Here is a 14,553-nt window from a genome sequence, read left to right as displayed (position 1 = left end):
ACCACAGAGACTCATGTAATAGCAAAAGTATTAGCAAAACCAGGACAAATTGCCTTCTTCATAATGTGAATCTCAACCATTGCATATCTAGTTAAATAGATAATGGACTAACTTCCAGAATTAAATACAAAGTGAGGCTATATCAGGTATTCCAACTTACTGCTATCACATTCTGCTGTAATACTTGCATGTCGCTGAAGGCAAAGGTTAAAGCTGCCATAAAGAGAAAGCACAGCATTCATTAAGACATTAAGGTTGCACACATTGGCTGGATATCAATTTTCCTTTCACATTACATATTTATACTTAGGCCAAAATTGTACAGCCCACTGCATTTGTATTAGGTATCATCCTAATGTCACTTTTTGCAAATGGAAATGATTGTATGATGTAAAATTATGGAGAATAGAGCTCTTCAGCCCTTCTTTGAGGGAACAGACTGCCCAAATAAAATACTCCACATGGAATAAAACAATGGGGAGTCAGAAAGCTCTATTAAAAAAGTAAAGATTGAAAACAGCAAGAAACAATATTTTCACACATGGAGAACAAAATTAAAGGTCGAGTGAACTTCTCACTTTCCATCTGGGTCCCCCCTAAGTTTCTGCATAGGCCCAACAATCCACAGTCATTGTCCCCATCAGGTCTGCCATCAGCAGCTACGCAGATAGATTGTTCTGCCTGGAGCATCTAACAGGTGGCCCATGCTCGGGTCACACTGGGTGCTCAGAGGACTCCAGGCTAATGACAAAGTCATCACCGAGCACTGCCTGCTGACAGCATGAAGCAGGGAGAGTGGAAGGGAGCAAAGATTATGTGTATTCTGTGCTCCCAGCAGGTCCCAGAGATCTCTTTTATCTTTGGGTATGAACTCAGTAAGACTCAGCATTCCCAACTGAGAAAATGGCCCCTGCTCTCAGCAAAAGAGTGTCTCCTAGAAACAGGGACTAGGATGTATTTATGGTGATGAATGAGGAAGATATTAATCTTTTTTTTATGACATTCTGACATTGTAGAAATATTCAGAGAGGTCTTGACAGAAAGAGAAGCATTATCACTCTAGAAGAACACTTTCCTCAACTACTCTGCTACCTGGAACAAGAAAAATCCATATGTTTACTATCATAATCTTCATCCTTGGAGGTGTTCAAGAACAATTTAGATGTTGGACTGGGGGACATGGTTTAGTGGGAAATACTGGTGGTGAGTGGACAGTTGGACTAGATGATCTTGGAGGTCTTTTCCAACCCTGCTGATTCTATGATAATACAATAACATAATAACCAGAACTTAAATTGCATTTCTGTTAAGCTCCAGTTTTGCAGAATTTTAAAATAAAACAGCAATGGTCATTAAAACGTACCCTCTGAATGGCAGGTCAGTATGCAGTGGACCTTATACAATCCAGCATAAGATTTTATGAAATATGCTATGAAATATGTATTAAGTTAATGCAATCCTCCTCTTGACAGCACAGCTGTGACCGCAAAAGGTCTTTTCTTGACTGTAACCTAGAGCAGAGATAGAAACTGCCACGAGATCAAAGTGAAAAACAGAAGAGGAACCTGCACCCATATGCAGGGAGAGGGTTACTGCCCCTCTGACAGTCACACAACTACTGCTAATGAGTTTCATGCATTCCTTAAAAAGCACTTGCTAATCCCTGTTTGGCTATTACCAAGATCCTTGTGTAGACACTTCCAAATACCATGTAAAATATGGCTAAGACTTCCATTATCCTTTTAAAGAAAATACACCACCATGACAGCTAGGATTTGTAGTTCTTACCTACAATAATTCAAGTGTCTTCACAGAAAGATTAAATAAGTACTTGAGCTGTTTAAAGACCTGGATCTTCTGGTATATGGGAAATTCCAACAGAAACTCTTTTTGTTCTGAATGAAACTGCCTCCAACAGCAGCCTCATCTCCTGGTTAATGAAACAACAACAAAACCAATTCTTTTTCTCAGAACTCTGGAACTACCAGTTCAAATCAGAACTGCAAATGCACTTCATTTCACTAGAGAGGAAAAATGCCTTACAGAAATGGAAACAGAAACAATGGAAATAATTCAATACACCACTGAAACAGTACAACAGATGGAGACTTCTTTGATGCAGTTCAGATGGGACCAGGTTGTACTGGACTTTCTCCCAATCAGACCTTTTCCAAGATTGACAAGTTCCACAAAATATTTCCCTTTTATAATAGTAACCACTAGAATAGAGCCTGTTCCACTGATTTATTTTCCCCTCATGTTCCACTAAATGTTCATGCTGCACTCGAGCAAAACAGGACAAAAAGCCACAAAACATCAATAGAAGTATGCAGATTAAATTCAGGTAAAGATCACAAGCACCAAACTGTGTTAATTATTGTGGAAAAATATTGCACAGCTGAGAGTCATTGTTTATGCACTCATCTTAAGCAAGTTTTAGCTCAGGATCACATAACTGAATGTGAAGCAGCAGCACAGTGGATGGAACGGCACATATTTTGTCCTGAGTCTCCACTGCTTTACACTCTCCATTATATTCACAGGGGCACAACTGTATTCCATAAACTGCTGCAGCATTTACAGCCACGTTGCACAAATGTAAATCACTAGAAAAATACAAGGAGATGATTAACTGTGAATAAATTAAACAACAAACAAGGAAATTAAAGGCAATTGCAAGCCACAGGCTCTGGATCCCTGTGCAGGCCACATCCCGGCAGATGCAGAGCAACTCCAGTCTCATATCAGAGAGCTCAGCTGCCCCTGGAATGAGCCCTGAGCGGGCAGTGAACATGTTTTGATATTTGCCACTTAATGGAACTCATTGCTTATGAAAGAACGCTTTGAGAATGAGCTGGTTTATATGTTTATACTGGAATTTAGCAGAGCAAAATCCCTGGGATTAATCCCAGCAACTCATGGATTGATTTGAATGAAGAGAACAAAACTTGTGCAAATGTTTTGAAACCAGGGTAAGTCTAACCCTGGGCCTTCTTTCATGAATATCTGACAGTTCCCTTTCTTTAGTCAAAGAAAGTTGTACATAAGCTTGCTTTTCTCTTCCACTGCCTTTTGAAAGCCTCTAAAAGGGAGCTGTCTGTGGCACAGGGGGAAAAGCAGAGCTGCTCCTGTTCCACTGCAAAGCCAGACTGCTGCGCACAGTCTGCTCTGAAATCCCTCCCATTTTCCCCATACAGCCCAAACATTTCCTGCCAATTAAGCTGTTGTCCTCACTCATGAGACAGCATCAAACATATCCTGTGAGGGCTTGGAGGGATTTTAGCTACTAGAAACATCCAATTTTCATGTTGTTTTCTTGTTGTTGTGTTTTGTTTTTTCACATAAATTCTGCATTCTTATCTAAATATCTGTGTTGTTTGTGCTCCTAAAACTCCCCCTCTTCTCCCAGAGTTTGTCAGTTTTGGGGTGAATTCTCACCCCTGTGACTAGAATTCCCCTACTTTAAGTTCCCAAGCACTATCTCTTACCTCCCCTGCAAGGCTGAATTGATAATGCCCCATGACAATAGCCAGAGGAACCTCTGTTTTGCTTTTTTAACAGCTAAACCTGTAGCACCGGACTCCATTAGCTTTACAGGAAGGTGTAAACGTTTAGAAACTGTGGGCCCAGCTCAAAAATCCTGTAAAACAGACTGAATCCTCTGAGAATTAACTACAAAACCTGCTTAAATATATCAAACCAATCAGCCATTTTCTTTGCTAAGCCCAAATGTATATCAGGCAATATCAGAAAAGAGAAGTAACAAGGAATAGAGGTGTGAGAAGGAAGCAAAAAATAACCAAGGTATACCTAGAATAGCTTTGGGAGAGGGGTGAAGTGGGGGGGAATTATTATTTTTTAATCTTGGAAGCGAATTTGATTGCAGAATTAAATTAAACATGTGATTTGAATTAAAACCACTTATTTGTCACTCATCTGCCAAATAACTGAAACCCCAGTGTTCTCCCTCAAGGATGGAATATCACAAAATGTGATTACACACACAGGCAGGGTATTTTGTTTTAAACAAAACAAGATATAACATCCTCAACAAAACACAGCATGAGATGCAATGGGAGATATATCCACAGATTCCCAGGTCTTTCCAAGAGATTTCTGGATCATGGATAGAAAATAAATGTACAAGGATGCATCAGCCTGATGACTGCTCAAATTATATTACTATAGCACTGGGGAAATGTATCAGCACTATAGCACTGGGGAAATGTATCAGCTTGCAGAACCAGAACAGAGGGGTTGATACCAGATACAGGCTTGCATCAGATACAGGCTTTAGGGATACAGCTACAAAAGAAAACATTACTTCTGTGATATAGTATCTGAGAAGAAAACACTGATAACCTAAGAAGAAGGAAAGGCCAAGGAAGGTGCCCAGCAGCATGGGCTTTGCAGCTGGCATCTCCCTGCTGTACCAATGCTGCTTTCCAGGCACACTGGAGAGCCCCAAAGGCTGACACTACTGCTATTGTGAACTCAGAGAAGGTAGAAAAAGTTCGAGAAAAAGAAGGAGCTGATGGATCAGTAAAGTGTTTATGCTGCAGTAATAAAGCTCTTCCTGTTCAAGCTGCCTCACTGACTCTAATCAGAGAAAAGTCCCCACAATGAACCTACAGCACCCTTCTCTCATCAGAGTTTGGTTTTCTTCATTGTATCTCTACCAGTTTCTCTTCCAGACTGATTCTAAAAGAGGCTGAGCAACATGTCAGCTCTTTCCAGGAAGTCATTCATATATATATAATAGTTTTCACCACAAGGAAATACCACCCCAAATATTTAGCCTAAATATTGTACCTACCATTATTTCAGACTCTACAAATACCTTCAACTCTGTTCTGCTTAATCTTTGTGATCCATCATTTTTTTTTTCATTACCTTCCAGTCTGTTCTATCCAATTTTCCAAAAGTCTTTCTATTAAACACCCACAATAAGATCTTCTAAATACTTACCATCTATTAGGAAAAGGATTTTCTCCCTGCTTAGTAGCAAAGCTCCTGGATTGAGTCAAAGAGGCTCCTGTTGCTGTGATGTGTCACCAGCTACCATCTTCTGGTTTGTCCTTAGGCTTGTCATGTTACTTTCTACACCAAATCTGTATCCTCACTTAAAGTATTCTTTTCACATGCTACTTTGCACATTTCCTAGTTAAATATTGTACCCTACTCTGGCTGTATAGCTAACTGGAAAACTCCTTTTCCACTTCCCAAATAGTTCCTCCAAGCCAAGAGCAGAGGCACAGCACACATCCATCCATGTCCATGAACAACCTCACACTCACTATACATGTCAGACTGCATTTCTATTCAACAAGCAGCTTTAACCTGACCCATGCAACTCACAGCTGGTTCACATTCCCAGTGCTACTCCAGTTTTGGTAGGATCCTGCATTGCTGTTCATGCTTATGGTCTGAAATGCCCTTTCTGTGTGTTGGGTGCAAAAGGCTACCAAGTCCCACCTCTGCTCAGGAAACAGGATGTTGTATTATTGTATATCACTGCTCTGACCCGGACAGGGCAGCAAGCTGCTCACCAGTTTTTGAAGTACTTCACTATTTCTTTTCACTGAAGAAAGTCACTCATCTGACCTAGAAAGCTTCAGAGGGCTGAGGAGAAAAGCTCAGAACAGACAGCAAGCTCTTTCTCCCTCCAGCGACAGTATGACAGCTGGGAGCCCAAAGGCAATGCTAAACATGAGGAAATGGCTTTAGATACAGAAGAACAAAAGAAACAAATTGGTCTGCAGCACAATAACAGTAGGGAAAATAAGTTTGTTTATATTTACACATTTCCTCTGCACATTATGCAGTTTATTTGCCTTTGGGACACTGGTTATTACGGATTTATGAAACAGTCATTTATTGAAATCACTGACTTTCAGAGATAATGAAGATAATCCTGTGAAAGAGCTTATGAAGCCAACACATTCCTTCTAGAGGGAAAAAAATAACAGCTCAAAAGTCTCATTCTGTTACGCTCTAACCTCACCTAAAAACTTTGTTGTGTATTGCTTATGATCCTCCTCTCTCGTGGGACAGCCTGTTCTCCGTCACACCTCTACCAGTCAGACTTAGTTTAAATGACTCCAATTTATGTGCATTTAATCATCTGCAAACAAACTGGCTTCTTAATCTAAAAACCTCTTTTCACTTCACTCCCATTAAGGGAAAGCTCTAGGTCAGCCTGCCCTAAAGCCTCAGGACCTCACCACACATGCAGAAGCACAGAGCCAGAGTGTAGCTCAGCAGTGAGCACAGCACAACACAGTGAGGGAGGAAAGCTGGGCTGCTAGCAGCCTGCAGCTCACCAGGCTGCACTTTCTCTTGACAAGCAGAGATCTCTCAGCTTGCTCTACAGAGTGTTACCCCTCCCTGATCCCACACGTGCTGCACTTTGCTTTCCAATGGCTGGAGAGATTCTCAAAGCAGACTGCAGGTCAGCCTTGAAGAGACAGAATGAAAGCTGAAAAAACACTGCAGATAGTTGTTAGGACAATACTTTACAGCCTTGCTTTTGGCATTATCCTATTCAGAGCTTTTCTTAAGCTTCCATACTGGATTCTGAATGCTACCATGTAACACTAACCAGATCAGCTGAAGTCATCTCACCCCAGCCACTACCTTCCTGGATCTCAGTGTGTGCTGCTGGAGGAATGGAAATGGTAGATTAGCATATTGCCCAGGATGTCCATACTGTGCCATCTTCATTACCATTACTAGTGTGCAAGCTAAATTCAAAGATAGATTAGCATACCTACCTTTTGCTTTGCGAGCATTCCTCAGTATTCAAGCACTGGGCGTAACTTCAGAGTCACATTTTAATTTCAAATGGAAGAGAAATGTCACCTCTTGCACAAGAGTTCAGACAGAATCAAACCCAAAAACTTAATTTGAATGTCTACACGTCATTCCAGATGTGCACTTGCAACTTTTTAACATTTTCAAAGAATGTAACACAGCTCCAGTGTAGAGATTTCCTTTTGCCAGCAACCAAATCCTTTCTTCAACCCAGACCTTTCTATGATTCTATGATTCTAGGCCTATGCAGAGAGAAGTCATGTGGTTTACATCTTGTTGCAAACAAAAGTAAAGCTAAAAACAAAGCTAAGAACTCCACATAAAAGCCAGTACGAAATGGAAATAGCATCTTTCACCCAAGCAGTTGTGTTACTTTATGCATCAGAGCAGATAATTAGAGCCACAGGGTAAGGCAAAAAACTTTGTTTACTATGCAAACTGCTTGCAGCTCCAATCACACCCCGGGAATGAGTGATTTGCACAGTCATTAGGATGTTGGTCCAACAGATGCTTCGGAGAAAGTAATTTGAGAGATTCTAGAAAGATATTTAAGCAATAAAGTTGAAGTTTGTTTTTCCCACCTTATAATTGGTTCTTGAAGGCATAAGGAAATGCCCCTACTTTGACCAAAAAAGAACCCAAACAAAAACAAAACAAAACAAACCCAGCACACATATGCAAAACTGATCTAGCCACTAAGTGATGGATTGCAACTTAGTTCAAATCATATGAAAAAGAGAGGCTTGTCACAATTCTGAGGGCCTCCTCAGACAGGCAACGGATAAAGCAAACATCTGTAAGATGGGGAGGACAAAGCCTTGGTAGTTTCACAGGGGCGAGTACAGCATTTTCAGTAAATTACTAAGTGTCACAAAACGTGCTCACTAGAAAATTGCTTTGCTTCAATAAAAAGGCTCCAAATAATATTTCCCTAAAATTACACACAAGAAAACAAGCACTGGGGAAAGCAAAACCTAGAAATATAAGGTTTTGCTGATCAAAACAAACAAGCACAAAGGAACTCATAGAAATCACAAGTGCAGGTCTCAGTTGTGTGCAAAACTAAAGCAACCCATGCTCAAAGCTGGCACAAGGGAAAGAAGCACAGGGAGGACTCTGTGCTTTTCATGGTGTATGACAGGAAACAGAACCGACCAAGCTGCTCATTGCTCTGTGAAATGTTTGCCACTTGTGAGACATCCTTTCAGACCGACAGCATTACATCCACCAGGTTCCCCAAGACCTCTTCTGTACTGATCCCTTTGTGCCTGTTCTGTGCCAGCCAGCCAATCCACAACGTATTGCCTTATACCATCCAAATAAAATGAACCACCGTGGTAGCTGCTTTTATGCGACCCAAAAATGCAGATTTCTGTTTCTGGGTTTTATTTTTAGATTATTCAGTACAGCTTAGGCAGGGATGCGAGACAGAATGCCAACCAAATGAACACATCATGGCGCAGCACAGAGATGGGGGGCACCTGCAGAAAAGACAAACAGGCAATAGCCCTTCTGCAGCGATCTCAGAGACACTGCACTCAGTGCAGTCAAGTGTCAGAGGTCAGTTTGATACCCTGGGAGAAAAAAAGTCCTGTCGGTCTTCAAATGCTTTGCAGTTTGCTGTTGGAATACAGTGTCTATCACATAGAGCAATACATTGCTGAGCTCTCTTTAGAGAATCATCATTCAAACTAGCATTTTAAATTGGGATCGTTCAGAATTCTTATCATTTCTCTTCCACTCCATTATTGGAATCTGTGTGAATTTGTGAAAAGTTACTCCACAAAATTCAAGTTGGGGAGAAAATGAAAGAAAGGTGCTGCCATTATTTGCAATCGGCTTTAGAGACACACCAAGCATAAAGCAATTTCTCTCTGTTCATTAATAACACTCGCTGACACTTGGCACGCGATTATGACTAATTACCACTACAAGGCATCAGGAAGAGCTTATTGGCACTCTTGCATTTGACAACTTAAAAAAAAAAAAAAAAAGAAAGAAAAAAACAAAAACCAGCCAGACCCATCTGAAGGTGTCAGACGCTTTTATGGGGGTAAAAAGCAGGTTTTTCCTCCTTACAGCAGAAGCATTTTCAAAGTATACATTATATTGTCACCATCACGCTTCTCACCACTTTCTCCAACTGTGCCATTATTACAGCATTACTCATACCCTTATATGGCATCCATAAAATGTTGACAGCTAAGAAAGCTCGAGTTAATTTATGCCAGTAAAAAAGTATGAAGTAGTTTTCCTTCCTCTAGGCATCTGCAAACTCATATAATAAAATCCTGAATTATGTTCCCACGGAACAGCAGGAAGGAGATTGGAGAAAAGGGATTGATTGAAATTCTCACCTTCTACGTAGTGTTTTACCTGTTTCAAACTCCAGAATTACCCAGAATGCTTCTTCTAAGCTTCTCCCAGAATTTGTTCAGTTTCAGAAATATTAGAGTCAAAATGAACAGTATTAATTTCTTTTTTTCCTCTGATTAAACCTAGCTGCCTACTCTGAGAAAGGAAGACAGCCCTGAAACATGGTCTTTTGGCTCACATCATGAGCTTCTGTCATGCTGTGGCATAGGCACGGTGCAGTGCGTGACAGACCTTGCACAAGCAAGTCAGAAGAGCAGGGCAGGGGTGACAGAAACTGCCTGGGAACACTGCAAGAGAATGTGCTGTCCTGCGGTTTCCACAGCAGCCGTGCTTTGCAGACATAAAAACATAACAGGAATCATTTTTGAGCACCATTTAACAAAACACATTCATGTGGATCCTGGATTTAAAAGCAGAATTCAGTATTACGTGGCACAACAAAACTCTGATAAGGCATAGGAAAAATATCTGCAGTGACAGTAATTAAGCAGAAGAGCAGGCTGCTCAGGAAGGCTGCAGAATGTCCTCGGAGATTATTAAAACCAACATGGACAAGACCCCTACCAACCCAGCCTAATTGTAAAGCTAGTCCTGTGTTTAATGATACAATCCCAGAGCTCCCCTCCAATCTACATGTTGTGCAGGATTCAATTCCCGCTTACAGTAGTACACGGCTCAGGTGTCTGAGTTGTTCTTTCCACATCCATGTCATCTGGGTAGGTGAAGAGTGCCTTAGCTCTTTGAGAATTAAGCTGTGCACGCAGATAGGATGGACACCAAAAGGGGAAGGCTGTTAACTCCACAGAGACGGATTTTGCTGAGATCTACTTGAAAAGAGGAAATAAAAAAGCAATGAAGCCATAACCGCTGCATGTAAGAAATAGATGGGCAAAGTGAGAGATTCTGTTTGCAATGGGAAGGTAACAATGCATCTCCTCTCCACTGTGCTGCAGCCACAGCAAACACCCGGGGCAGACAAGTGCCTGCCAAGTATTGTGTGCCCAGAACACCACAGCACATGTGGGGCTGGGTGACTCTATCACCAAACATTTTCCAACATACCCATCTCCCTGCTGGGGGGGGCTTCATCCTGAATGAAAAAGAAGCATAACAGTGCAACTAGCTCCAACACTGAGGGAGACAAAAAAGAGATGAGAGGCATGAAAAGAGTCCAAGAAATAAAATGAGGCACAAGACTAGGCATTTAATCCATTGATACATGCTGCTATGGGATGCCAGGCTGGGGTGATGTTTTGTCAATTTTCATTTGGTCTGTATCGCAGACAGAAATGGTCTTTTCAACAAGTCAGCTAAAAGAAAATCAAGATTAATCTTCAAGGTTTCTACTCCTTAATGATAAACCAATTTACTGAATAGGAACCCACAATCCAAATCGCTTCAAAAATTGTTGAGAAGCAAATCAGAGGGAAATCATTTTAGAGAAACAAGGGACACAGACACATAAGGGCATTTACTGTGGCTTTGCCTTTTAAAGCACTCCAGAACTTCACAGTGCATCTGATGCTGTAAGTTGTCAGATAATAATTTCTGGAATGTAGTGGTGAAATGCAGAAGACCTGGAAAGCTGTTAGCCCCAGCTTATCTGCAAGGAAGCCATACAGCTTCTACATACAACTTTCCACAATAAATGAAGTCTCATAAAAATCAAGTAGAGAGATCCATTTCACTGCTGTTGAGAAGGGAAAAGCTTTTGCACTTGGCCTTTATGAGCATGAATACATCTGCACAGGAAAGAAAACTGATAAATTGATAAATCTGCTACATACAGCTTTAACTGTTTCAGGACCACATAAATGTGAGGTAGCTTTAAAGCAGGGATCTGTCCGGCTCATTTTTAATGAAACAACTTGGGTTCCCACTTGGAAGGCAGGGTTCCAGGCCACACATTTCAATCCTTTCTGCAAGAGCCATCAGGCCTCCAAACACAATTTGGGGGCTAAAGACCCCCTTAACACAGCAAGATTTCAGACACATGGCTCTCTTTGGGATCCCATCCCAATAGCTAACTGCAGCCTGCCATCAGCTGAAGATCACACAGAATCATAAAGGTTGGAAAAACCACTCATCTAGTCCAGCCATCTACCCATGCCTGTGACAGCTCTAGACCATGTCTCTCAGTGCCGTATTCACCCTTTGCTTTCACAGCTCCAGGGATGGTGACTCCACCACCTCTCTGGGCAGCCCACTCTAGTGCCCAGCAGCTCTTTCAGAGAAGAAATTTTCCCTAAGACCTGAATCTCCCTTGACCTTCCCTACATGGTCATGCACAAGAGTCACACCCACATCTCAGCAGATGTGAATATTGTTCTTGTCACGGATTTCTTTGTGAGCCTAGCTCAAACTTAATGGCTCTATAAAGTAAGATCAATAGATTTTGGTGTTTATTTAATGCAAGAACTCATCCTTTGTGCCTAAAGACATAGCTGCAGATCTGTCCATCAAATAAAAGCTTGGATTTATCTACTGATCTGTTGCTATATGCCTACTCAACACGACCATTGATGAATCCTGCAGGGAGCAGAGTTCTGAGTGCCAATTAGCTCCATGATTCAAACTGCCTGCCTTCAAGTAATAAGACATGACATGACTCAAGCAACGTTAAATGCATGACCTCACAGCTTTTCTGTGTAATTATTCTATTTTCAGCCCTTTGGATTCTGAAGTTGTAGTTCTGTGAATCAATTGACATCTGATAACTCTGCTAGAGATTATAATAGTGCAAAATCATTGCTTCAAGCTTCCTCCTTCAGAGATCATGAACTCACTCAGCAATAAACAGTAGCAATTAACTAACTATGAATAAGTTTATCATAAAATCAGCTGAAGAAATATGTTCAGATGTATCCAGATTAACCTGCTCTGAGGTCCTGAGTGACTAACTCACAAATCAGAGTCTGATTTGGACTAACCTGAGCCAGCAACAGGTATCGCTCAGCCTCCCCCTTTTTTTCCCATCACACATCCATCCGCCTCATCCAAATTATCCAAATTCTGGGAGCTCAAAAAGAAAAACACACATCTTTTAGAAAGAATATAAATTAGAACAAACCAATGACTTACAATGGAAGAAGCTTTCCTAATTCATAGTATGGCATGCAGAAAGAATTACTTAGCCAAAGAGTACTGTTTGCCTTTCTTTTTTTTCCCCCCCTTAATAAAAATTGTGAAGGAAAACCTCAGTCATTGATTTTCAAGCATTTTCTTACTATTTACCATATTAGTTCACGTATATGTAACCATAAAATTTACTTAGGTCTTGCTTCTTATGCATCATACCAGCATGGTAGCATTTAACTTTGTATTTTTCAGCTTTTTTATATTAGAATGACAATCTAGAAACACACAGACCTCCTAACACTACTCTAACACTTCATTCCATGCAACATCACGTTTCCTCGATCTCCACTGAAGTCTCCCTCACATTTTTTTTACTTTCTTATTTGTTGAGCCGAGTTTCACAAAGCAAACTAAATATGTCAGCCATTAAATTAAATCCTATTCAAACTTTCAGAAGGGTGAAAGATACAGAGTACACATCGCTTGTGGTAGCGCTGTACACCCTGATGTATTTCACTGAAGACAGCACAAATCACTAGCACAGAAAATGCACTGCACTCATCACGACAAAAAAAACAAGCCTGCTTTGACTCATTATTCTACCACATTTTTTCAGGCTGTTAAGTAATTGTGTGCTCGGATGTTTTTATACCCTCCATCCAGAAAACTTTTCACTGTCAAAACACTGGGGCTGCCCTGTGTAATGCTGGTGTTTGAAAAGCACTTTGAGAGAGAGACTGCCACAAAAGAATAGAGAGTTTGTCATGGCAAGCCCCTTTCCTTCCTCACTTACTTTCTCAGTTTACATTATGGAAGGCAGAGCTCTTATTTCTGGCTACTCAGTAGCCTGCTATGGTCTGAAAACACGCACAAGGCTGTTTTCTAACCATGTTCCCTTCCCCCAAAGACAATTTCCCTAGACTATGAGGCAGACCTGCCAAAAACCTTTTCTTTAACCCACTTATAAGACTTCCCCCATCCACTTGCTATGCTTAGTGCTCCACAGGCTCTGCAAATCATCCCTTTATTCCCCCCAGACCCAAAGATCACAGTACAGAATATTGTCCTGAGAGGGTGCTTAAGGGAAGTGCAAGGAGTCTGTCTATCAGAGTGTGGAGAGGACACTCCTGAGCCTTCCAGCAGCGCTCCTCTTTCCCAGCCTGTAATTAGCAGCTGCTGTTCCTCTTCCCAGCAGAAACCTCAGGGCTTGGATGCAGATCTGCAGGACCACAGGGGAAAGGAAACAGTGGCACCTCCAAACACAACTCAGATGGCAAACCACAGGAAGGGAGAGAAGAGACCCATCCACTTGTAATGCTCAGAACCGCAGCATGGCAAGGCAGGAGCATCATCCCAAATCCAAAGAGGTCATTAGAACTCCAGGACCAGACCTAAGCACACCCAAAAAAAGAGATGCTTTCTGAAAGGCACACTCCTTTCCTGGCTGCCATGCTTGCAATGCTGTGTCACTCTTTAGCCAGTTTTGCAGTAGGTGCATGGAAGCGAGATCCTTCTTCAGAAGCTATCTAAAGTACTTGGAGAGCCAGTTGGGAAACTTCTGCCACTTTTCTCACTTAGCTCCTCCTTCTGCAATGTAAACAGTGTGGGAGATCTCTGTGTGTACCCTTCTCACCTGCACCACAGTGACCAAATACCAAGTCCTGGCTCTGCCTATTCCCCTCCCTGCAGCTGTTCTGGGACATGCTACAGTGTATTCCATGTTTGTACCTCATCTATATGGCCTCAGGACATGACTGTCAAGCTGATTAGCCTGGAGGAACACGAATTCTTCCGGCAGAGTGAACACACTCCCTCAGATAACAGATATGCCTGATACTCCTTGATGTGTGACTGCCAACACGACATGAAAGTCAATGTGTTCCAGGTCTCCTCTTTTCTTCCACCTACTTCACGACTTCCCATCATTTCTGTTGTGTCTTTCCCTCTTTCTTCTTTAAAGGCCCTGAAAAATGTTCATATATTTGATCAAGTTACGCATTAGGGAATAAAATCTCTTTGAAATATAAATTGCAACTGAATATTAGAATAGAGAGAAAGAAAAAAAATACAATTCAACCATTAGTCAGGCAAGGCCATATTGATTATCTGTACTTATCTTTTCGAGAAAAGCCACTTTTGCATTTCATGTGATTATTTAAATCAGAATTAGCTCAAGGCATCCCAATCATAGCAGTTATGGGGAACTGCAGCTGCTGCAGGCTAGATCTCTGCTCTCAGTTACATGGATGAAATCACTGCCACAGAACTAGCCATAGATTCGCATGG

The sequence above is a fragment of the Coturnix japonica genome, chromosome 4, assembly GCF_001577835.2.
Source record: "Coturnix japonica isolate 7356 chromosome 4, Coturnix japonica 2.1, whole genome shotgun sequence".
Taxonomy (NCBI): Eukaryota; Metazoa; Chordata; class Aves; order Galliformes; family Phasianidae; genus Coturnix; species Coturnix japonica.
This window is presented reverse-complemented; position numbering follows the sequence as displayed.